The following is a 26,785-nucleotide window of genomic DNA, read 5'->3' on the forward strand; positions in this document are numbered from 1 at the left end:
AGGCATGTAGGTAAGTATAGTGGTCAGTAGGTTTCCAGTATAGAGTGGTGTTTATGTGACCATCGCTTATTAGCACTGTAGTGTCCAGGAAGTGAATCTCTTGTGTGGACTGGTCCAGGCTGAGGTTGATGGTGGGATGGAAACACTAACCCAGGAACCTATCCTTGCAACGAAGCCTGTTGCCAACTGTGTCCACATATCTATTCAGGGGAGACCATCATAGGGCCTAAACACATCAGCCACACTATCAGAGGTTCCTTCACCTGCACATCTACCAATGTGATATGTGCCAGCAAATGCCCATCTGCCATGTATGTTGGCCAAACTGGACAGTCTCTAAGTAAAAGAATAAATGGACACAAATCAGACATCAAGAATTATAACATTCAAAAACTAGTCAGAGAATACTTCAATTGCCCTGGTCACTCGATTACAGATCTAAAAGTCGCAATATTACAACAAAAAACTTCAAAAACAGACTCCAACAAGAGACTGCTGAATTGGAATTTATTTGAAAACTGGACACCATTAAATTAGGCTTGAATAAAGACTGGGAGTGGATGTGTCATTATACAAAGTAAAATTATTTCCCCATGTATATTTTTCCCCGTCTTGTTCCTCACATGTTCTTGTCAACTGCTGGAAATGGCCCACCTTGATTATCACTACAAAAGGTTTTTTCTCTCCTGCTGGTAATAGCTCACCTTAACTGATCATTCTCATTATAGTGTGTATGATAACACCCATTGTTTCATGTGGTGTGTGTGTGTGTGTGTGTGTGTATATATACATACACATATATATACCTACTGTATTTTCCACTGCATGTATCCCATGAAGTGGGTGTTAGCCCTCAAAAGCTTATGCTCAAATAAATTTGTTAGTCTCTAAGGTGCCATGAGTACTCCTGTTTTTGCAGATACAGACTAACACGGCTGCTACTCTGATAACTGTGGTATATAACCTGTTGCTTAAATCAGCCTCTGTATAGATTTGGGGATGATAACTAATGTAACACTTATTATTATTTTAAAGGGCTCCAGGGGTGTTTCTTTTAATTACAGACCAGTATCCCTAACATCAGTACCAGGCAAGCTGTTTGAAGTGATAGAAAAGAACAGACTTATTAAACAGAACACAATATATTGGGGAAGAGGCAACATGTCATTTGTCAAGGGAAATCATGCCTCACCAATCTATTAAAATACTTTGATGGTGTCAACAAGCCTGTGGACAAGGGTGTTCCGGTAGATATAGTGTATTTAGGCTTTCAGAAAGCCTTTGACAAAGTCCCACAACAAAGGCTTTTATGCAAAGTTAGCAATCCTGGGATAAGCAGGAAGGTTCTCTTATGGATCAGTAACCTGTTAAAAGATAGGAAACAAAAGACAGGAATAAATGGTCAGTTTTCACAACTAAGAGTGTTGGGGCTGACTGCAAGTTACCTTGGCATGTTTTTACAGAATGGTCCAGGTGGAGCTATAGTGAACTGGCTTTGACTGGCTGGGCTGGCTTGCAGCTACTCCAACTGGATAAACAAGTGAAGAGATAAGCGGGGCCTGAGAATGTTAAGAGTGGGAATAGAAAGCAATAGTGTTTCCTGCCAGAGCCTGCTTGTGGATGTATATGCCCCCGAGAAAGAGATGGTGATAAAAATGGCTATGCGAATTGCTTTAGACAAACTGTCTCACCTGCAGACCTTGGCCTTGTGGGTGCCCAGGAACTCCCCACGCTAGAGCAGCGCCTGCTACGAGCCCTCAGGGACAAGGCTGAGGGTCCGGGACTGTCCATAGCAGAAGGGGCATAAGCATTGATTCTTGCTTGGTTGCTGGAAAGCATATATTTAGTAATGCATGAAGGCTGGGAAGCTTATTATACTTTGGCAATAAAACTGGTTTTACTTATACACCTGGTGTGATGTCATTGAGTGTATCCGAGCCCCCCTTGGCCCAACAGAGAGGTAAATAGCAAGGTTCCCCAAAGATCAGTACTGGGACTAGTGTAGTTCAACATATTCATGAATACTCTGGAAAAGGGGGTATAATTTAAGGTGGCCAAATTTGCAGGTGATATAAAATAGTTAATCCCAAAGCAGACTGTAGAATCCTAAAATTGTAACCTTGGTGACAAAATGGCAACAACATAATCCCAACTGTACGTGCACAATGAAGGGATCTAGCTGTTACCACTCAAAAAAGAGATCTTGAAGTAATTATGAATAGTTCTCTGAAAACATCTGCTCAATGTGCAGCAGTAATCAAAAAAGTTAACAATGTTGGCAATCTTTAAGAAAGGAACACATAATCAGATAGAAAATGTCAGCATGACACAATATAAATTGGTGGTATGCCTACTACCCTGTCTCAAAAGAAGTTATATTAGAATTGAAAAAAGTACAGAGAACTGCAACAAAATGATTCAGGATATGGAATATTTTTCATATGAGAAGAGGCTAAAAAGACTGGGACTCTTCTACTTGGAAAAGAGATGACTGAGGGGGTATATGATAGGTCTATAAAATCATAAATGGTGTGTAGAAAGCGAATAAGTAACTGTTTGTTATTTACCCCTTCACATAGCATATGAACACTGGGTTCACCCAATGAAATTAATAGGCAGCTGGTTAAAACAAAGATAAGCAAGTATTTCTTCACACAACACATGGTCAACCTGTGGAACTCATTGTCAGGGGATGTTGTGATGGCCAAAAATATAATTGGGTTAAAAATAATTAGGTAACTTCAAAGAGAATGGGTTCATCAATGGCTATTAGCCAAGATGGTCAGGGATGCAACCCCATGCCCAGGTATCCCTAAACTTCTGACTGTTAGAAGCTGGGACTGGATGAGGGGGGATGGATCAATCAATAAATTGCACTGTTCTGTTCATTCCCTCTGAAGCATCTGGCACTGGCCACCGTTGAAAGACAGGATATTGGGCTAGATGCACCACTGGTCTGACCCATTATGGTCATTCTTATGTTCTGATTACATGGTGTGAAAAGCCAATTAGTGCCAGAGCAGAACAGAAACAGAAAGAGGAGCAAAATAGGTTGCAAACTTAAGGGAAAAAACACAACAAAGGTTGCAGGATCTCATCAACATGCCACTCTCCAAGGCCCTAGAGAACTTCAGCTTTCACAGACCTTCATAATGAACAGACTGGAAGCAGCTCTTTGCAAGATTCAGAATGGTTACAAAGCTCCACCAGGTAACTGGAAATATTCAGGTATTTTTCTTTAATTTTTGTTGTATAGAAGCAGGCAGAGCATATCTTTAAATCCTTTGACTCTACTGAAGACAGTCACAAAGACGACTATGAAAGGGTGCTGACTATGTTCGATGCAGACTTTATACATCAAAGAAATTTGCTTTATGAGAGAGCATGTTTTTACCAGACAATTCAAGATCCAGGAGAAAGTGTTGAATTTTTTTATAAGAGTTCTTTATGCATTGACTGCAAATTGTGACTTTGGAATTGCAAAATATGAAAATATCAGCCAGGCTGATTATTGGATTAACAGATAAAAATCTTTTACTGCAGCTACAATTAAAAACAGACCTATCCACGGCTATACACATAGCAAAGCAGTCTGAACTAGTCACACAGCAGAACAAAAATCAGGAGCAACTTGAAAAACCAGAAACAAGCTTAGATATAGTAAGCAGTATAAATTCTACAAGCCAATACCATAAGACTTCCTAAGGCTAGGAGAGAGAACTCCCAGGCTAAGATGGACAAATTCCAGTCAAACACCAAAGCCTTACAGCTTAACTCCACAAGATGTGGAAGAATTCATAGCCTAATAGAAGCGTGTTGTGCCAAAGGTATAAGGTGTATTAAATGCACAAAATATGAACATTTTGTAATTATTTGCCACACCAAAATATTCAGGGAGTTCTCTCACATTACAGACAACTAAGAGTCATTGTTTCTGGTATCTATCAAATGTGATGACACAGAACTGGAAAACGAAACTTAATATTCATGAAAAAGCTATTGACTTCAAAATTGACTCAGAAGCAGATATCATATTCATCTCACAATTTCCTTGAACCCCTCTAAGAGCTGAGGTCACCTGACACTACTCTGACTAGCCCTGGAGGTATTCTGAGCTGCATGGGCCAAACCACAGAAACAACCTACAAAGACAAAAGCTATGCATTTAAAGCATTTGTGATCAAAGGCCAACAGCCTTCTCCACCAGTGTGGCATCCATGATGCGCCTAGTGAGAAAGGAGGTAGAACTTGATGGAATATATTTGGTGCTACTGGACTTTTGAAAGGAGATGCAGTACAAATCATCTTGAGACAATTCTGAACCAAACAGTGTACATACATCTTGCAGTATTCTTATCCCATTAGTTCATAAAGTGGAAATTGAATTAAAGAGAATGGAGCATATTTAAATAATCAAGAAAATCTCTGAGCCAACAGCATGGTGTGCAACAATGGTAACAATTATAAAGAAAAATGGACAAATATGAATCTGTGTGGATCTAAAAGTCTTAATGAAGCAGTTGTGAGAAAAATATGTCCTCCCAACACTGGATGACTTCCTCCCCAGTGTGAAAGGAGCTATAGTATTCTCCAGGCTAGATGCCTCAAGTGGATTCTGGCAAATTCCTTTAGCCAAATAAAGTGCTAAACTGGCTACACTTATCACAACCTTTGGGATATTTTGCTTTCAAAGATTACCTTTTAGGACCACCAGTGCACCTGAAATTTTCCAAAGAAAGATGGTAGAACTGTTAACAAACAACTGGAGTTGTCCTTTTCATGGAGGATATTATGATAGGTGGGTCTTTGATGGAAGAACACAACAAACACCACAACAAAGTTCTAAGTCTAATCAGTCAGTCCAGACTGAAGCTAAAGAGGGAAAAGTCTGTTTTCTGCCTACCCCAAAATTGAGTTTTTTGGGAAAGACAAACACAGGTGGAATCAATCCTGGTAGCCCTGGGAAAGTAAAAGCAATATGAGACTTGAATGCACCAACTGAGTCATGTACTTGGGTAGTAAAGTACGTTGGTCAACACCTACAAGACCATTCTACAGTGACAAAATGACTGAATGAGCTATGGGGGCCAAATCAAGAAATTGCCTTCTAAAAGGTCAATAGCTTCAGTTCTCAAGTACTATGATGGGAACAAATCCACAATGGTCAGTGTAATTGCAGACTGCTATGGCCTCAGTGGTGTATTGTAGCAACAACATGGCTCTGAGGGGGAGTCAGTTGCATTTTGCTCTTTTATACTCACAGAAGCAGAAAATCGATATCCAGATTGAAAAGGAGTGCCTGGCAAGTGTAAGGAACACATGAAAACTTTTACAGATATCTGTGGGGATTGGATTTGTTTACACTGATAACAAATCATAAACCACTTGTAACCGTCTGTTAGACGTTGGCTGCGAGTGTGTTCTCTCTGTGTGCCATCCCAACTCTGCATAGGTAGCTGGCCCAGCAGACCTTGATCGAATAGCCCATAACCACAAGATCTATTTAAGTTGGGAAAGCACTAGGCCAGGTTTATTGCTCACAAAGCACAGTATTTGTGCCCTATACTTGCTATATGTACGCTCAGTGCATGTATGCCCGTGACAGTGGACCAGCTCAGTTGGTGTTGAGACTTTCCACTATCCCCTAGGCCAGCCAAAGGCACTCCCTCTGAGACTCCATTTGAGACACCAATACAAACAAGTTACATATTACTCCTCTGACATGACTAGCTGCCACCCATTACCTTGTACATGTTGGTTCGATCAAAACATCTCTATCCGTTGCACTGTCATCCTAACCTTATCTTTAAGCAAGGTCAGCGTGTTCCTGTTATCTTTGGGGAAAGTGTTTCTGTATTGAGGTATTCTGGTACCGTCCTTCAGGAATGTTTTTGCATGTGTGTCCTGCACCTAGCACTTCTCAGGAATGTGTGTTTTTGCAATACAGGACCTGTTCTTTCCAGGTTCTGTAAGCGTGCATGCAGGCAGAGCCTTTTTGGCTAACTTTTGCTTTATATCCTCAAGCTTGGCCACTACTTTAGTTTAGGCCTCAGGTCTCATATCGGGCTTCTGATACAAGGCCCTATGTCTCAGGTTCTCTTTCTACTACATCGTCATCAATGGAAAAGACTTGGATCAAGCTCTGCTGAGAGGCCAATGTTTAATTATAAGGTTAATGTGATGTAATTCAATTGTTAAAGATGTTCACAAGGAAAATCTGGTTTAACGTACACTTTGTCACAGAGCTGAACTTTACATCATTTTGAGCTCCTGGGGAGCTGAGTCCAAAGACATATGTGGAAGCAGTGTATGGATACAGACCAGTATCGGAAAAGACATAACACCAGCTACAAAAAGCAATCTCGACAGACATGCTACTTCAAGAAGTTCTAAGTTACATTAGGCTGACTGGCTCAAGTATCTAAGAGACTGTAAGGAAGTGAGAAGAGATTGCTTTGCAGTACCTGGATAATTAAGTGAGTCAAACTCACGGTTAAATGCAATTGCATTGTAATTTTAAACAAAATGAGAGGAGAAATCCTAAATCTCCTCCATGAAGGACATCAATGATCTGAACGGACCAACCAGTCAGTATGGTGGCTGGGCATCAGTGAGGGCATAAACAATAAAGTGACCAAAGAGATTGAAGTGTTCTCCAACTAGTTTTTGAATGTTTTAATTCTTGACGTCTGATTTGTGTCAATTTATGCTTTTACGCAGAGACTGTCCAGTTTGGCCAATGTACATGGCAGAGGGGCATTGCTGGCACATGATGGCATATATCACATTGGTAGATGTGCATGTGAACGAGCCTCTGATAGTGTGGCTGATGTGATTATAACATTCAAAAACCAGTTGGAGAACACTTCAATCTCTTTGGTCACTTGATTACAGACCTAAAAGTGGCAATTCTTTAACAAAAAAAACTTCAAAAACAGACTCAAACGAGAGACTGCTGAATTGGAATTAATATGCAAACTGGATACAATTAACTTAGGCTTGAATAGATACTGGGAGTGAATGGGTCATTACACAAAGTAAACCTATTTCCCCTTGTTTATTCCCCCCCCCACACACACACACTGTTCTTCAGACATTCTTGTCAACTGCTGGAAATGGCCCACCTTGATTATCACTACAAAAGGTTTCTCTTCCCCCCCCGCCCCCCTGCTCTCCTGCTGGTAATAGCTCACCTTACCTGATCACTCTCGTTACAGTGTGTATGGTAACACCTGTTGTTTCATGTTCTCTATGTATATAAATCTCCCCTCTCTATTTTCCACTGAATGCATCCGATGAAGTGAGCTGTAGCTCATGAAAGCTTATGCTCAAATAAATTTGTTAGTCGCTAAGGTGCCACAGGTACTCCTTTTCTTTTTATAAATAGCTACTCGTCTGATTCAGTAGTATGTTACACTTACTTTACACTAGCTAAGACACAAGGCAGTGGAGAACCAGGCCTGATCTTTAGCATTATTCACCAGCTCTACTTTTGCCCTGAAAAAAAGAACACAGGCAATAATGAAAATAACCCACTCCTCCCTCTTCCTCCTCTTTTTAAAACCAAAATAACATGTATGTGCTATTCCTCTCTCCGTGAAAATAATAAAAGCCTTTGGAATATATTGTTGAATCACTGTCAAAGTAATGATGGTGATTTTGTAAAATAAACTCCTACCCAAATGCTCCAATAATTAGAATCTTCCAACCCCCTCCAACCTTATGTTCCTTTGTACGCCACACTATTATTGTTCATTAATTCCAGATCAAAGCATTTGTTATAAACTCATCATCAGTGCCAACTCTACCAAAGAAACAAAAACAAAATCAAATTTAACAATGGGAACATGTGAAATGTTTACATGGAAAGTGAATAAAACCCGTGATAAGAAGAAAACCCTCAATTTCGTCTAATACAAAGCTAGCACAAACTGCCACAGCTTGTCATTTTTTTTTCTTTTGTGCAAACTGAAGTTTAATTTTTAGCATCAATGAAAAGTTGGTCAAGTTAACAGCCCTGGAGTGTTATGTCCTGTGTTTAACTCCAGCATAGGAGCAGTCTAGATAGCAGGCTAAGGTTAATTATAGTCTATCACCAATGTACCTCATCCATGACCTTGAGAGACAGCTCCACTAGTGAGACAGGAGTTTTGTGTCTATGGTGTATTCAAACTTTGGCTTCTCTTTAGAGTGCCAACCAAGGTGTCAATTGTGATGGTGTCTCTTTGGATGTGGCTATCTAGGCACTAGAAATTGGACAAACAAGCTCAATTTTTATTTATTTATTTATTTGCTCCTAGATTTCAACGCCTAAAGCATTTTTACAGGAGGGGGCAGCCAGCATTCCTCTCATCCCTCCCTCCTCGGGAAAGAAGCCAACCCATTAACAACCAAAAATATGAGTTTAGAAAGCTAGATTTACAGAAGCCTTATACTAAATGGAGATTTGGCATTCAGAGATAGAGCCAAAACTAATAATTTGGAACAATATACTCAGCTAAAACACGTCTGTTGTTTTAATTGGTTTCTATAGATAAAAAATAGATATGAAGGAATTGTTTTAAAAATTGTGTAAGTCCCTAAAGATGCAATTCACCAATGTGCAGAGAGCCAGCACAATACCTGTGTACCATTTCAGCCCTCAAAGAATTGCTTAAGTAGGGCTTTAATGGGATATAGACTAGGTGATGCCTAATTGCACAGAGTGAATTTAATCCAGAGTGAAGAATATCAATTGTTTTCCCTTTTACGGATGCTATTCTGACTTTCTTTTGTTCAATATTATTACGAGGATTTTTATAATATAACATTAAAAACGATATGATATAACAAAAACAATACAGCAGCCAAAATACAGACCCTAGTTTCAGTGTGTTCCTACAGAAATACAAATAAATAATAAAGAATAGAAAAGAGAAAAAAGGTGATGTCACTTACATGACATTGTCTCACAAAACAGATTCCTAAACTCTATGAATATTGGGACTGAGACTAGAAGAAATTCTATCCAAGGGCTGTTTAAGAACAGATCAGACTGCAGTGAATCACAATTAAAAGAAGAAGAAGAAGAAAAAGAATCAACACTCTGAAACCAAGTAATTTTAAAAATCCATCTAAGCATCCAGGCCAAGTACCAAGATGAAATCAATCTGTGTTGCCTCTCTCAAACCCCTGAAGTGTGATAAACTTAATACCAGCATTCATCCACTTTGTTACCTTTTTTGCAGCTTTTATAGTCAAATCCTCATCTTTTTTTTCAGGGCTTTGCATGTGTAATCCAAGGTCTGAATGAGCTCTCCCCTGCCATCTATTGATAAATTGAGGGAAAAGTCCTCAGAAGCAGACTGTATTTGCATAGATACACCTGCTTTGCCTAGGTGGTCACAGACAGACCTGCTTTTCCAAAGTGATTAGTTTGGGCTAATCTGGGTTTAAAATACACATTACTCTTGAATGCAGGGTAATGAAACATTATTATCCTTGTACGACTGAAGGGCAGAAGAACTGTATTAAATATGTCCAAATTGAGAGGATCACCCTATTTAACCTCACTCACTAAGCAGGAGTTAGTGATGCCAAAGACAAGTGAAAGTCAGAGTGGGTGGCTGTAAGTGTTCCTGCTTGGTGGTGTGGATTTGGTTCGAAGAGTCCTCGGGACCAGCTGACCCTCCTCCTCCCCGGTTTAAAGACAGAGTTGATCAGACTCCATTGAGAGTCCTTGTTTCTGCTCAGTGCTCGCCAGAGCTGAAATCACTGATGAGCAGGTCGGGGTGTGTGGGTGGGGTGCTGAACCGTAGACCTGGTGTGGGGCCAGTGTTATGGTGAAAGACAATGCTGAAGCTGCAGCAGAAATGAGGTTCCCCACTACACCATGAAATTGCTCGAACTCACTAAGAATGGAGCTGAGCTCTGGAGCCTCAGAACACAGCCTTGCAGCTAGGGGCAGAGGTGGCGGTGAGCAGCAGCAAAGATGGCAGTGACCGTGGCAAGCAGTGGCAGAGACAACAGCAGGAGCAGTGAGCAGCAGCAGAGACCTCCCCACTTCAGGGGTGAGAATGAACCCATGGGACTTCACTGACTTTGGAAAGCCAGCTGTGAGTGGGGTGCAATGGAGGGAAAAGGGAGTGGCATGCTAAAGGGACATCTCCCACACCCAAAGTCCCTCACTCTTAGTTAACTGGCATTTTTCACTTACTGGAATCCCCCATTCCCCTAACATGCTGGATAAAAAAGCTTTTACTGTAGTAACATGGCCACAGGTCTGCCCTAGGTGGCTTTCTTCCAAAACAATCCAAGTATGGCCTTGGGAAAACATCTATGCTACTTGAGCTCCAAACAAAGCCCACTGAAGTCCATGAATGTCTTTCCATTGATTTCAATGGACTTTGGGTTTGCCCCTTGTTCCCCCTTCTAGGTGCAAAGCTCATCAACATAAGAAAAAAACATCTCTTTATAGAAAGGCAAGCAAGACATTCATGTGCAGGGGTGGGAGACATGTTTCCTGCTGTGTCCTTCATCTATCCACATTTAGACAGCTTCCCACTCTACTGGAATTTTCAACCTACAGGGATTTGTGCCTCTGTCTTTTTGGGACTTCAAAAATCAAGGTGTCCTGTCACAGTGTCAGTGAAACATACTGAAAGGAAAGACACAGGAACACATTAATTTCACTGAGAGCCTGGATCTAGTTGAGTGTGTTTACTCTCACAGAAGCAGTAAGGGAAGGTGGGTGACAAGAAGCTTCCTACTGTTTAACCCCATGTTTGCAGCAGAGAATTAGAGTAAATCAATGGTCACTGAACTTCTCAGGTTTCAGAGTAGCAGCCGTGTTAGTCTGTATTCGCAAAAAGGAAAGTAGTACTTGTGGCATCTTAGAGACTAACAAATTTATTTGAGCATAAGCTTTCATGAGCTACAGCTCACTTCATTGGATGCATTCAGTGGAAAATACAGTGGGGAGATTTATATACATAGAGAAATGAAACAATGGGTGTAACCATACACACTGTAAGGGGAGTGATCACTTAAGATGAGCTATTACCAGCAGGGGGGCGGGGGGAAAGAAAACCTTTTGTAGTGATAATCAAGGTGGGCCATTTCCAGCAGTTGACAAGAACGTCTGAGGAACAGTGCGGGGGGGAGGGGGAAGAGGGGGAATAAACATGGGGAAATAGTTTTATTTTGTGTAATGACCCATCCACTCCTAGTCTCTATTCAAGCCCAAGTTAATTGTATCCAGTTTGCAAATTAATTCCAATTCAGCAGTCTCTCTTTTTGAAGTTTTTTTGTTGAAGAATTGCAACTTTTAGGTCTGTAATCGAGTGAGCAAAGAGATGGAAGTGTTCTCCAACTGGTTTTTGAATGTTATAATTCTTGACGTCTGATTTACGTCCATTTATTCTTTTATGTAGAGACTGTCCAGTTTGACCAATGTACATGGCAGAGGGGCATTGCTGGCACATGATGGCATATATCACATTGGTAGATGTGAGGTGAACGAGCCTCTGATAGTGTGGCTGATGTGATTAGGCCCTATGATGGTGTCCCCTGAATAGGTATGTGGACACAGTTGGCAATGGGCTTTGTTGCAAGGATAGGTTCCTGGGTTAGTGGTTCTGTTGTGTGGTGTGTGGTTGCTGGTGAGTATTTGCTTCAGGTTTGGGGGCTGTCTGTAAGCAAGGACTGGCCTGTCTTCCAAGTTCTGTGAGTGATGGGTCATCCTTCAGGATAGGTTGTAGATCCTTGATGATGCGTTGGAGAGGTTTTAGTTGGAGGCTGAAGGTGATGGCTAGTGGCTTTCTGTTCTTTTCTTTGTTGGGCCTGTCCTGTAGTAGGTGACTTCTGGTACTCTTGTGGCTCTGTCAATCTGTTTCTTCACTTCAGCAGGTGGGTATTATAGTTGTAAGAATGCTTGATAGAGATCCTGTAGGCGTTTGTCTCTGTCTGAGAGGTTAGAGCAAATGCAGTTGTATCGTAGAGCTTGGCTGTAGACAATGGATCGTGTGGTGTGGTCTGGGTGAAAGCTGGAGGCATGTAGGTAGGAATAGCGGTCAGTAGGTTTCCGGTATAGGGTGGTGTTTATGTGACCATCGCTCATGAGCACCGTAATGTCCAGGAAGTGGATCTCTTGTGTGGACTGGTCCAGGCTGAGGTTGATGGTGGGATGGAAATTGTTGAAATCATGGTGGAATTCCTCAAGGGCTTCTTTTCCATGGGTCCAGATGATGATGTCATCAATGTAGCGCAAGTAGAGTAGGGGCATTAGGGGACGAGAGCTGAGGAAGTGTTGTTCTAAGTCAGCCATAAAGATGTTGGCATACCGTCGGACCATGCAGGTACCTATAGCAGTACCGCTGATTTGAAGGTATACATTGTTCCCAAATGTGAAATAGTTATGAGTGAGGACAAAGTCACAAAGTTGAGCCACCAGGTTTGCCGTGACATTATCGGGGATAGTGTTCCTGACGACTTGTAGTCCATTTTTGTGTGGGTTGCGCCCCCCGCTCCGCCTCCGTCTACACACCAGCTCCCGCCGCCCCTCCAGAGTTGGGTCTGGGAGCCGGTCTGCGACTTCTGTGGAGGGACACAGACAGGGGTAAGGGGGCCATGGCTGGGGCCACAGATGGGGTGGGTCTGAGGCCAGGAGTAGGGCCAGAAAGGGAGCTACAATCAGGGCCAGAGCTGGGCCCAGGTCCAGATGTCAAACCCTGGCCGGGCCACAGTTGGGGGCTGCGGCTGGGGATGGGACCGGGTGTGGCGCCATGAGCCTGGGCTATGGCTGGGGGCAGGGCGAGAGCTGGGAGTGGAGCAGGGCCTTAATGGTGCTCCCCCCCGCCTCCCATGGGGGCTGGCCTTGGCCCCGGCCCCGCTCTGCCCTCCCCCAACGTTCCTCTGTGCCCTCCTAGAGGGGAGTGCCTGACAATTTGGGGACCTCTGGAGTAGATCCAGAGTCATGCAGTTTCCCCTAATCCCAACAATCCTCTTCTCTGCACCTCTGAACTAATCTTCCCTAGATTAGGAAATGCTGGATTAGGTTATATAGCAGGGATGGCCAAATTTACTGACCCTCCAAGCTGTGTAAGACAATCTTCAGAAGTTCAAAAACCAGAGCACATCTACACGGAAGGCACCTGCTGGGGCTTAGGGCTTCAGCCCCACTCCTGCTAAGGCTGAAGCCCTGCAAATCCCTCCCTGTTGGGCAGAAGCCAGAGGCAATGCTTGCGGGGGGGACACATGGGGTCATGTGCTCCCCCAGATTTTTGCCACAGTTTGCTGGCCCTGCTCAGTCATATGGTGCTGCCTGGCCCCCCTCCCTGTACAGTTAGCTGGGAGCTGTGGGCGGAGGGGAGAGGCAGTGGCAAACAGTTGGGGCTGCAGGGAGAGCTGCTGATTTTGCTGCTGTCTTTGCTCCCAGTGGAGCAAAAGCAGTGCCCCTTCCTTGCAGCTCCCAGCTCTTTGCGGCTGCCTTTCCACACAGAACTAACGCGTGGGAGCTGCAGGGAGGGGCCACTGAGGGTAAGAAGGGATGTGTGACTCAAGCTGTTGGGGGCAGTGGACCTTTAAATTGTGCCCCCCCCCGCCATTCTCAGCAGGTACCAGTCATATCTGGCAGAAGCCCTGTCAGGGTTCTCTCCCCACTCTGAACTCTGGGATACAGATGTGGGGACCCGCATGAAAGACCCCCTAAACTTAATTCTACCAGCTTAGGTTAAAAACTTCCCCAAGGCATCAATTCTTCCTTGTCCTTGGACGGTATCGCTGCCACCACCAAGTGAGTTAGACAAAGATTCAGGAAAAGGACCACTTGGAGTTCCTGTTTCCCCCAAATATCCCCCCAAACCCCTGCACCCCCTTTCCTGGGGAGTCTTGAGAATAATATACCAACCAAATAGGTAAACAAGGTGAGCACAGACCAGACCCTTGGGTTTTTAGGACACTAAAAACCAATCAGATTCTTAAAAACAGAACTTTATTATAAAGAAAAAAGTAAAAGAAGCACCTCTGTAAAATCAGGATGGAAGGTAATTTAACAGGGTAAAAAGATTTAAAACACAGAGAATTCCCCTCTAGGCAAAACTTTAAAGTTACACACAAAAAAAAAAAAAAACACACCAGGAATAAACCTCCCTTTTAGCATGAGGAAAATTCACAAGCTAAATCAAAAGATAAGCTAATGCATTTCCTTGCTATTTCTTACAATTTTTGTACTCTTGGATGCTTATTTCAGGTAGGGTTTTAGGAGATGGTTTTTCCTACCCTGGTCCCTCTCTTTCCTGGAGTGAACAACAAAGAGAGCACACACACAAAAATCCCTTCCCCCACAGATGTAAAAGGATCTTTTTCCCTTATTGGTCCTTTTGGTCAGGTGCCAACCAGGTCATTTGAGCTTCTTAACCCCTTACAGATAAAGGGGGGATTTTATGCTGCCCTTAGCTGTATGTTTATGACAAGCCCCTAGCTCCATCACCCCGCCGCCAGGCAGAAGCCCCGAGCTTCCCCCTACTCCCAGTCTGTGAGGCGGAGAATGGGGGGCTCCTCAAGCTGCACAGTTTGGCCACCCCTGTTAAATAGGATTACAGCATTGTCAGCAGCAGCAATACGCCACATATACTGCCAAATGGTCTAACAATGCCTGCAAGAGATTAAATACTTGTCTGAAGAGCACCTTATTCAAATTGAACCCAGGCACTGCCAAAATGAGGTTGCTACTACCGGGGCAACACTCCGTGTAGCTTGTCCTTCTATCAAAGACAGCAGACCTCTGTTTGTCAAGGGAGCATGGGGGCTTCTAATTAATCCTGGACACGCAGGCAGTAGGAGTCTGAGTAATGCCTTCTTTCTCCCCAAACTTGTCCAGAAATCATGTCTTCTCCTCTTAGGTATGCATCTAGCCATTGTGACCAAGTATGTACATAGGATATCAGATGGTATTATACTTCAGCAGCTAGCCTGAGATGCTGCCCTTGACACCATGGCTACGCAGCTATCTTTAGTGCACTAGTTCAAGCAGAGTCAGCATGTGTAATCTACCAATGCTGGTAATTACACCTGCCATCTACAGTGTAGACCTAGCCTTGAGGAAAGACTATTGTAACACTGTATCTGGCACTAAAGGTGAAAGCAACAGGGAAATTCCGGCAATCTGCAAAGGGCAGTAGCCTGTGTCCTTAAAACACCAAGAACATAACTTACTCATGTCCTTCACCCCTGCACCAGCTCCTAGTTGATTTCCAGTGCCAGTCCAAAGATCTGGTCTTATTCTTTAGGGCCTTCACCTACACTCAAGGCAACATCTCTATTAATGACCCAAAGACCCACTAATGTCACCTCAGGCTTGGATTATTGTAATTCACTGTATCTGAGCTGAGTGTATAGACAATGCTCAGGCTCCAGAATGTGGGGCTGCAGCCTTCTCCATGGCTCAGGTCACCATGAGCACAGTTTAAGGCCTGGGTCCTAATCTTCAAAGAAATTAATGGATCAAGCCCCAGCTCCATGAAAGACTGAATTTCTATGAATTACCACAGCAGCTGCATTCCTCTGGGATAATGCAGCTATCAAAACCTAGGATGAAGCATGTGCGGGTTAGGGGAAAAGCATTCTCAGCTGGGGGAATCCAGTAGTGGAATGAGCTTTCAGAGGAGCTCAGTTGAACATAGAGCCTAGCCATCTTAAGGAAACACTTCATAAGGCCTCTTCAAAAAGGCTTTTCCACCATAAGAATGACACTCAACACCAAATTTCAGAGTAGCAGCCATGTTAGTCTGTATCCACAAAAAGGAAAGGAGTACTTGCAGCACCTTAGAGACTAACAAATTTATTTGAGCATAAGCTTTTGTGAGCTACAGCTCACTTCATTGGATGCATTCAGTGGAAAATACAGTGGGGAGATTTATATACACAGAAAACATGAAACAATGGGTGTAACCATACACACTGTAACGAGAGTGATCAGGTAAGGTGAGCTATTTCCAGCAGGAGAGCTGGGGGGCGGGGGGAACCTTTTGTAGTGATAATCAAGGTGGGCCATTTCCAGCAGTTGACAAGAACATCTGGGAACAGTGTGTGTGTGTGGGGGGGGGGGGGTGGAGGAGGGGTGATAAACATGGGGAAATAGTTTTACTTTGTGTAATGACCCATCCGCTCCCAGTCTCTATTCAAGCCTAAGTTAATTGTATCCAGTTTGCAAATTAATTCCAATTCAGCAGTTGTTCGTTGCAGTCTGTTTTTGAAGTTTCTTTGTTGAAGAGTTGCGACTTTTAGGTCTGTAATCGAGTGAGCAAAGAGATTGAAGTGTTCTCCAACTGGTTTTTGAATGTTATAATTCTTGATGTCTGATTTGTCAACACCAACACCCTCTTCTACCCAATAAACTCTAACCAATCAATCAAAAAAAAGGGAATTTAAAACGTTTTAAAAAATAATCAAACCCCCAGCCCTATCCCAAGCAGAGTTTTGACGCCAAAAAGAGAGAAGCGTTGGAGAATCCATGAAGTCCACTATTACTATTGATTTTACATGGAAGAAACCAGCTACTACAGTGATGGGAGGCACTACAAAACTCAGAGATATATAGAAATAGAGATGCGCTTCTGGGAGGGTGCAACTAACACTGCTCAGGGGGCATATCTCATGTGCCAAAGATAAGGGATTCTCTGCTGGGGATGCGTGACTGTGGAATGACTTTTATGAGGAAAGGAAACAGTTTTGGAGCCTCACCCTGGTCAGAGAGTGCTGGAAGAATCACTTTGCTGCAAAAGCCACAATAACCAAAAACAGAGAATTAAAATAACGGCCACAAGACAAACCATAGGAAGCCAAAGTTGCCAGATCTGGGAGAGGTGAAGGGCAGAGTCTGCTATCTCTATGGAAATATTGTTCACTGCATATGATGCTCAGATGTTGTGTGCTATCTGATCTCTACAGCGTGAGAGAGATGGTTTCTGGCCCTCATTGTAACCATTTGTAAAATGGACATATGGCTCCTTACAGTGTGTATCCCACAAGAGCAAGAAGCTCACTTAATTAATGTGTAGAATATGTTTTAGACCATAGAGCAAAGGGATGCTATACAAGTACTAGTTACCATTAATCAAGTTGTGATCTACAATTGTTCTAAAATTGAGAAAAATCGCTTACATCCCAATATAATAATAAATGAAAAATGGCAAAAAATAATCCGTGAGCATAATGTCTCATCTGATAACTATTTAGAAATCCAGTGTGCTTTCATTTTAAATATCCAAGAGGCTTTAAAATTTGGGGGAGTGGGGAAAAGCAGCAGAGAGGGCATTCCAATAAAAATGATGTTTAAGAATCTCCATATCAGTGACATTAAATATTTAAGAGAAGCTGGAATTTTTTTCAGAATCCAAACAGTCCTTGAAGGAGTTGGCTTTTTATTATTGCTACTTTTTAACCTGCATATGAGTTCAAGAGAGAAGATTCCCCCAGATACCCATTACCAATACTGTCTGGGGGGATGAATTAAAATTTGATGAGGCATTGTTATGGCAATCACATTTTCAAAAACTGAATCTCAAGGAAGTGCTATGACCATAACAGCATTTGGGCTAATTATGCATGGGAAACCTCTGCTAATTCTGCAGATATAAGGTATACATGTACAGCCAAACTCTGTTCTTACATACACAACAGATAAATTGTCATTCATAGAGTAATTCATAATAATTCATGATAATGAATAGTCATTGGGGCAAAGAACATGCATGAAAATGACTCTATAGCTTGGTGATTAGGACATTCCTATGGGATGGGAGAAGAATCAAGTTCAAATGCCTACTCTAATGATTATTTACACAAACTGGAACAGCTTCAATAGGAGAAATTAAGAAATCCCTATAGCAGTATGGCCCAGTGACCTCAGCACTCTCCTGCAATAAGGGAAAGCTGAGTGAAAATCCTTTCTCCATATCATGCAGAAGACACAATTAAACTTGGCTCATACTCTTCTTGGGAGAACACACTCACTACTGGGCTAATGCTTGAAAGGAACCACTGCTTCCTTTTCCAGCCATTTTGTGGCACTCATCCTCCTTTCCTTGCCTTTTGCCAAAATGCCTTAAAATCAAAACATTTTTTTTTTAGTTGGATAGAAACAAAACATTTGGTTTCAATATTATTGAAATGTTTAGATTTTTTTCCTGTTCATAGAAGGGACCACTCGAGGTCATCAGCTCCCTATGCTGAGGCAAGACCAAGAAAACCTACATCATCCCTGACAGGTCCAACCTGCTTTTAAAAAGCTTCAAAGATGGGGATTCCACAACCTCTATTGGAAGTCTATTCCACAGTTTAACTACCCTTATAGTTAAAAAGATTTCCTTCGATCTAACCTAAATCTCCCTTGCTGCAGATTAAGCCCATTACTTCTTGTCCTACCTTCAATGCACATGAAGAACAATTGATTACTGTCCTGTTTAGAACGGCCCTTAACGTATTTGAAGACTGTTATCAGGTCCCCCCTCAGTCTTTTTTCAAGACTAAACATGCCCATTTTTTTTTAATCTTTCCTCATACGGCAGGTTTTCTAACTCTTTTGTCATTTTGTTGCTCTCCTCTGGATTCTCTCCAGTTTATCCAGATCTTTCCTAGAGTGTGGCACCCAGAATGGGCACAGTACTCCAGCACCAGTGCCAAGTAGGGCAAGACTGTTACCTTCTATGTCTTACATGCAACATTCCTGTTAATACATATTAGCCTTTTTTGCAACTGTATCACATTGCTGACTCATATTCAATTTGTGATCCATTACAACCCCCAAATCCTCTTCAGCCTTATGACCACCTAGCCAGTTATTCCGCATTTTGTAGTCATGCATTTGATTTCTCCTTCCAAAGTATAGTACTTTGCCCTTCTCTTTACTGAATTTCATATTGTTGATTTTAAACCAATTCTTTAATTTGTCAAGGTCATTTCTAATTCTAATCCTGTCCTCCAAAGTGCTGGCAAACTCTGCCAGCTTGGTGTTATCCACAATTTTTATAAACCTGCTCTCCACTCCATTATCCAATTCGACCTGTCCCTGCTGCTCCTTGGCAGAGGTGTGGCAGGCAGCTCTGCACTCTGCCTCTGCCCTGCCCTGAGCGCTGGCTCTGCAGCTCCCATTGTCTGGGAACTGTGGCCAATGGGAGCTTCAGGGATGGCACCTGCAGGCAGAGAGAGTGCACAGAGCTGCCTGCCATGCCTCCACCTAGGAGTAGCAGGGACATGTCGCCGCTTGCAGGGATCTGCCTGAGGTGAGCGCTCCCCAGATACGGCACCCCGAAAGCCCTCCCATGCCCCAACTCCTGCCTAAAGCCCCCTGCCGCACCCAAATTCCCTCCCAGAGCCTGCGCTCTGCACCCTCTCCCACGCCCCAGCCCTGCACCCCCTCCTGCACTTCAAACCACTTGTGGCCGTTCCTCTGCCTAGGAGCAGCAGGGACATGTCGCCACTTCCAGGGACCCATGCGGAGCCACGTAGGGAGCCTGCCGGCCCTGTGCAACCAACCTTTCTATGAAGATTAGAAATGTCGGTTTATAGAACTTTCTGGTTGGTACAGGGCCAGATAACACAGCTTTTACTTATTACTTTGTCCTGCCTTGAGTGCAGGGTACTGAACTTGGTGACTTATTGAGTTCCCTTCCAGTGTGTATACTAAATGGGACCAGAACAGACAGGGCATGCCTCTGGCAACTCATGGTATGGGTAACTCTGAACCAGACCAGCCTAATGGTCCCAACATAGCAAAATTCTAGATGATCCTTCTTCTAAGTATTTTATACATATAATGCTTCATAAGAAATAGAAATCTCCTTGAATTGTATGCATAATGAGGGTGTATTAATGATAGCATTGGGGCTTCTGAGCCAGACGGGGCTTTGAAAGAGCAGAATGAACTGTGGGCAAATCAGTAAATCAACTGGGAGAACAGCACAATATTTATCATTTAGTTTTACACAAATGCTACCTTCCCTCCAGAGTCATTATCACATCTTTCAAGATTAGAGAGCAAAGAATGCCAATTATCCCTCTTCCTGTTCTCAGACACCTGGGTTTTGTAGAAAGAGGAGATCGGTAAACATGATACATTCTATGATTGTGTGTGATTAACTAAATCAACTTGGTGTGGTTTCCATTCTGTAGTTACACTCTGATACCCATTTCATAAAATGTATTGATTTCCCCACAGGAAATGTTTCATTTTAGACACTTTGCAACATTTCACGGTTCCAAAATGTCACTGGATGATATTCCAGTCTCATAACATGTTTTGCCACACAGCAGTCACTCCTCTATATAATGTGGGCATTCTGAAAAGATGCAGGGGTAACTCTGAATGCATGAATATTTTTGCTAGGGATGGATGAACCGGTTTGGAAATAAAAATCATTCCCTAGGAATCTGCCCATTGCTAGAAATGAACTAGAAAGAGAACCTTTCTGATTGTCTCAAATTTGAGATGGGCCAAATGGAGAACTTGTCTCAGATTCTGAAACTCCTCCCCTGCAATGTTTTGCACCCCTTGATGTTTTAAGGGTCTCTGTTAAATTATAGATAGCTGTGTAGGAATGTGTGTGTGTCAGGGAGCAGGGTCTTGCTGCTATTTAGACTTCTCTGGCTGTGGAAGTTGTCACTGTCTGCCAGAATGTGTGATTGCCTGGACAGCTTCCTCAATAATATAATGCTCACTATGTGGCTAATCAGAGAGAGTCTGTGCTTGCAGTCACTCCACTTTGTCAGACATAAGCAAAGTTGGGTTTGGCCTGAGAAATGGTTTGATGAGACCCTTGGAAGGATTCAGACATTTCAAGGCCAGAAGGGACCACTGTGATCATCTAGTCTGACTGCCTGTGTAACACAGGCTCAAGTGGTGGTAGTCGTAATCACAGTGGGGTTGGGAGAGAAGAATGCTAAATCACTGGAGGGTCCTGATTTTAAAGCACTGAGCTAGGCCTTAGGCAAACTGGGTCCAGTTCCTGGCTCTTCCACGCTCTTCACGTGTGACCTCAGGCAAGTCATGTAATCTCTCTGCACCTCTGCCTGCTGTCTGTAAAACAGGGATAATAATGCTCCCCCTTTTCTACCCATTCTCTGTCTTAGACTGTAAGCTCTTCAGCGCTGAGACTGTCTCTCACTCTGCATTTGTACCACACCTAGTACAGTGGGGCTTCTGGGCACTAGAATAATCCAAATAATTAATAAGAAGATACAAACTATAGTCTCAGTGGGAATGAAGCCATGCTCCTTACTAGTCTGAGCCTGCTCAAGCCTGTCTAGTGTTGTGTTGTCTTGAATGCCAATCCACAGGAGTGGCATTTTAATGCATCTCCTTTTCCCTCAAGTCCATCGCTTCATCATTTACATGAGTCTGCGGGATGCTGTTTAATATTCTGCTGTGAAGCTGTCTGTTTTTTCTGAAGGATACAAGAGACCTATTTGCACACAACAGCTGCTTACACAACCCCCAGGTTGGATAAATGCACATTTTACTAATGCTATAAAATCAGCAGAGTGGCTGGATACAAAATTATCAAAGCATTGAAGTAAAAATACTAAATAGCTGTTAGCTCCAGCTGAGTGATGCTAGTCCCCATCCTTAGAGTGAGGGCATTCCTCTGGGAATTTATTGCCACCTGTACAGACATCATACGCCACGTTTAGTCTTGCACTAGGAGATGACATCTTATCTGTCAAGAGAAAGCCCATAATACTTTGATAACTGAGCCATCAAAACCTTCTGAGGAAGGTCAGCCCTTGATGATGGTAATTCCGATTGAAATTATAGTAGCACTTAGATGCCCGAACCAACATCAGGGCCGCATTCTGCTAGGTGCTATACATTCATGTAGGATATGTCTACACTTGAGCTGGGAAGAGTGATTCTTCAGCTTGTGTAGACACACCTGTGCTAACTGTGCTCAGTTAAGTGCCTAAAAATATCAGTGTGTCCACAAGTAGCGGCTTGGGCTAGCCACATGAGTATGTATCCAGAGAGTTAGGTGGGATTGTATGCAAAGCGGCTAGCATGAGCAGCTGCCCATGCCACTGTGGACACATTGCTATTTTTAGGTGCTAAGTTGAGCAGAGCTAGTGAGGGTATATCTACGCAAGCTGGGAATCACACCTCCTAGATCAAATGGAGATGCACCCTTACTTAGAGATGGTCCCTGTGTTGGAGAGCTTACAAATATAAGTAATCAAGACAAATAAAGGATGGGTGGGGGGGATCATTATTGCTTACATATAGGGAACTTATTCACAAAGAGGCTCAAATGGCTTGCCTGCAGCCACACAGAAGGTGTGCAACAGAGGTAGGACTTAAAACCTGGAGCACCAAAGACAGAACCTTATCCACAAGACTATCCTTTTAGAATCATAGAATATCAGGGTTGGAAGAAACCTCAGGAGGTCTGTCAAGGTTCCTCCCCCACTCTGAACTCTAGGGTACAGATGTGGGGACCTGCATGAAAAACCTCCTAAGCTTATCTTTACCAGCTTAGGTCAAAACTTCCCCAAGGTACAAAATATTCCACCCGTTGTCCTTGGACTGGCCGCTACCACCACCAAACTAATACTGGTTACTGGGGAAGAGCTGTTTGGACGCGTCCTTCCCCCCAAAATACTTCCCAAAACCTTGCTTCCTGGACAAGGTTTGGTAAAAAGCCTCACCAATTTGCCTAGGTGACTACAGACCCAGACCCTTGGATCTTAAGAACAATGAACAATCCTCCCAACACTTTCACCCCCCTTTCCTGGGAAATGTTGGATAAAAAGCCTCACCAATTTGCATAGGTGACCACAGACCCAAACCCTTGGATCTGAGAACAATGAAAAAGCATTCAGTTTCTTACAAGAAGACTTTTAATAAAAATAGAAGTAAATAGAAATAAAGAAATCCCCCCTGTAAAATCAGGATGGTAGATATCTTACAGGGTAATTAGATTCAAAAACATAGAGAACCCCTCTAGGCAAAACCTTAAGTTACAAAAAAGATACACAGACAGAAATAGTTATTCTATTCAGCACAATTCTTTTCTCAGCCATTTAAAGAAATCATAATCTAACACATACCTAGCTAGATTACTTACTAAAAGTTCTAAGACTCCATTCCTGGTCTATCCCCGGCAGAAACCAGCATAAGAGACACAAAGACCCTTTGTTTCTCTCCCTCCTCTCAGCTTTTGAAAGTATCTTGTCTCCTCATTGGTCATTTTGGTCAGGTGCCAGCGAGGTTACCTTTAGCTTCTTAACCCTTTACAGGTGAGAGGAGCTTTCCCCTGGCCAGGAGGGATTTCAAAGGGGTTTACCCTTCCCTCCATATTTATGACAAGGTCATCTAGTCCAATCCCCTGCTCAAAGCAGGACCAACCCCAACTAAATCATCCCAGCCAGGGCTTTGTCAAGCCGGGCCTTAAAAACCTCTAAGGATGGAGATTCCACCACCTCCCTAGGTAGTGGATATGTTTGATATGCTTTGTATTCACATTGGCACTATCGTGTCTCTGTCTCTAAACTAGTCTCTTTCCTTTCTGAGGTCTATGAGATAGCTGAGCAAGATTGATGGATTTGGATTTACAAGGTTAACATGAACATTTTTTGTTTGTTTTTAAATATTAATTCCATGTGGGTTCATTTGATCTCGGTTGTGCTTTGAGCTGATGGGTTTCTTTGAAGTCGAACTCATCCAAAGACACCAAGTTACTTTGCCTGATTCTCAGATTGAAACTGACAGGTATCACATGGTTTCCATCTCAACCCATAGATCAGTTCAAATCTGATATAAGCCTCTCTTCGTGAGCTTAGCCAACTTTTGGGGTTCTCACAAAATCAAGTGACTTTCAGCTGAATCCAGGCTCTATTATGACAGCTTTGTACAGCTCTAGTCTGGGTATCTTTCGGTATCCTCAGTACAGTTCATATCTTAAGAACAAAACCTGTGTTGTATGAACTAATTAGTCATATCCTTGATTTTTTAAAAATGTAATAACATAAATCTTCAATGCTATGCTGGGAACTTTCTTTCCTTACTCTTTCATCATTTTTATTATTTTTTACACTAAGTTACCTGAATATTATGTGGGGGTGTTGATGGGGCCAGGCGAGGGTCAAGGAACTGTTCTGGGCTGGAACATTTTGCCCTGCCTCCCCTGCAAGATGGATCAGGTCTTGGAGGAGGATGTAAAAGGAGAGACTGGAGAGAGTACAGGCATCCAGCTCCTGGGGAGGACTATGGCTCTGTGAAAGAGTGCACTGGTCCTTTAAGAAGGAAGAGGCCAGTGTATCTGTGACTCATCAGCTGACCCCAACTAGGTTTAAAAGAGGGCACCCGGGCCCTAAACGGGAGAGGTCCCTGAAAAAGTCAATCAGGAAAAGGACAGGTGAGAGCTGAAAGGGAGTGAGAAATCAGCAGGCGGGGAGCTGTAGCCAGGAGAGTGTAGGTGGTTCCTGGGGGGAAGGAGGGAGGTAGGAAAGCCGCAAGAGGGGTCTTCTAGCTAATAGTCCCAAGCCAGAGAACCAGGGGGCCAAAGCGCAGGAGAGGGCAGAAGGCCAGAGAACAGCAGAGGCAGTTGACTTCTTGTTTCAAAGGCCCAGAGAGGAGAACAGGCAGGAGAGCAGTGGCAGTGAGGGATGATCTCCCAGCTGAAAGGCTGTGGAGGTTCCCACTGGGAAAAGTTTGGTTGCACTACAGCAGGCAGTGGGAGACTGTCCTGGTAGAAGGACAGGAGAGGACCAAAGAAGAGCCTTGGACCCTGGCCGTTGACCTTTTGAATATCAAAGACCACAGACCAGGTAAGTCATGTGCCCCATCACTTCCCCCTATGGGGGTTTGAGAGGCCCACTCAGACACGGGAATCAAACAGTGTATCCAGGGAATTTTCAGTGTAATTTATAGATGCTGGGGGACATGATCATGATTCAGATAAACAGAGGTTTGGGGTAAATGAGGTTCAGAATATAGAGGTAGCACGCTAATATTTTCCACTGTCATGTGTGTCACAGTTCAAGGCAGCACACCTGTATTTCCCCCTCATAGTCCACCAAATGCACCCACTGTTGGCTTCCGGCTCCTCAGCTGTCACATCTATTGGATGGAGACCCATGTCTCCTGAACTGGGTTCTTTCAGGCTGCAAAGTTCCTCACTTCCTCCTAAAAAGGCCAGTGTTTGCACTTTGTTTTCTCTCCAAAGGGTAGGAACAGCTGTAATTGAAAGCAGTTCTAAGTTACCACACAGCTCTTTCTACGGAAGTACTTTTACTCTTAAGGTGAAAGCATTACAGAGAAATCATATTAAAAATGAAAGCCTTTACATGCATATCAATAAACTTACTAGAGATCACCCCCCACAACTCCCACAAAGACTCTGGTCAGAGTCAGTCCTTGAAACCCCATCCGAGGAGTTTTCCTGTAGTCACAAATTCATAATAATCTAGCTCAGAACTGGCACTCCCATGAATAGGTCAGTCTTTCTTTTGATCTTGAAGCTCCAGGAACAGGTAATCATCAGACAAGGATGATTGATCAGTAAGCAGTGTCTTCTCTTTAGGGTGTAGCTTCAAAAGGCTGGGGTTTTGCATAAATAGAGGTGCGGAATTTGTGTTCACCTCTCCCTAGAAATTCCACAAACCAACCACTTGATGGTATCTGTCCCCAAAGTCCGTTCTTTCCTGGCACATTGTTCAGTGTGGTACTTTGAAGTCCATAACACTTTCCAGGGTTCACATCACATCTCCCCCATCGGGAGATCACATACATCCCCAGCCCACAACAATACATAACCTTTGCAGTCAGTAAAATGCGCTCCAAAGATACTTCAACTTAATTCAACAAGGTCGTTTTTTTTTTTTAAGGATATTGAAGGAAATAGCCATGTCTGTCACAATTGATGATTGCAAATGAGCACGACCTGGTGGTCAGTCAGACAAATCAAGTTAACTTGGGACTCTCCCTATACTGTGATGAGACTATGGACACATTCTGCATGTCATTGCAGTTGAGAACTAGCCAGAGCAATGCCTGGTGAGCAAAATGAAACCTCCCAGTGGCTTTTCCAGAAGGATCTGCTCTGAAGTTGGCTTAACTGACTATTTTTCTCTGTATGTCTAATGATTTGCTGCTGTTCTTCACATTCTAGCTGGTCTCCATCCAAGAATCATGACCAATATCCAATCATGCAAGTGAGAAAAGGAAAAGACCTATCACTGTCTTGAGTCCTTCCCCCTGCAAGGGCAAAATGTAGTTCTCCTGATAGCAATATTAAGATGTGGTGAAATTTACCATCGTACAGGAGGCCCTAAACCTCACAAACATTTTTTGTTTCTTAAATGCAGATCAGGTAGAACAGAAGGATTTGGATGGGCTCTATAGTGGATGAATTTCACCTGAGGATAATACTAGCCATACAAGAACCTGCCCTTCCCTTTCTCTTCATGGTCAGAAGACTTGGGATTGCCCAGTGAATCATGTGTAACCTTGAGATAATCTCTTGACCTCTCTCCATCTAATTGTACTTACCCACCATTCCATTTAAAGCATTTTGACGTCTTGGAGTGAGAAAACACTATTATTATTAGAGATAAGTGAAGACCACACTATGATTTCTGTTTATTATCATTGATATGTTTGTATTACAGTATTGTCTAGAGGACCCAAGCAGGGCTTGGCAGCCCACTGTATTGGTTTTGGAGCTGCACTGTAAAGTCCTTGCTTACAGTCTAAGTAGGAGGGACAACAGATGGGTATGAAAAATAGACAGGAGAAGCACAAGGTAACAGCAGCATG

This window comes from Lepidochelys kempii, chromosome 5 (genome assembly GCF_965140285.1).
Source record: "Lepidochelys kempii isolate rLepKem1 chromosome 5, rLepKem1.hap1, whole genome shotgun sequence".
Taxonomy (NCBI): Eukaryota; Metazoa; Chordata; order Testudines; family Cheloniidae; genus Lepidochelys; species Lepidochelys kempii.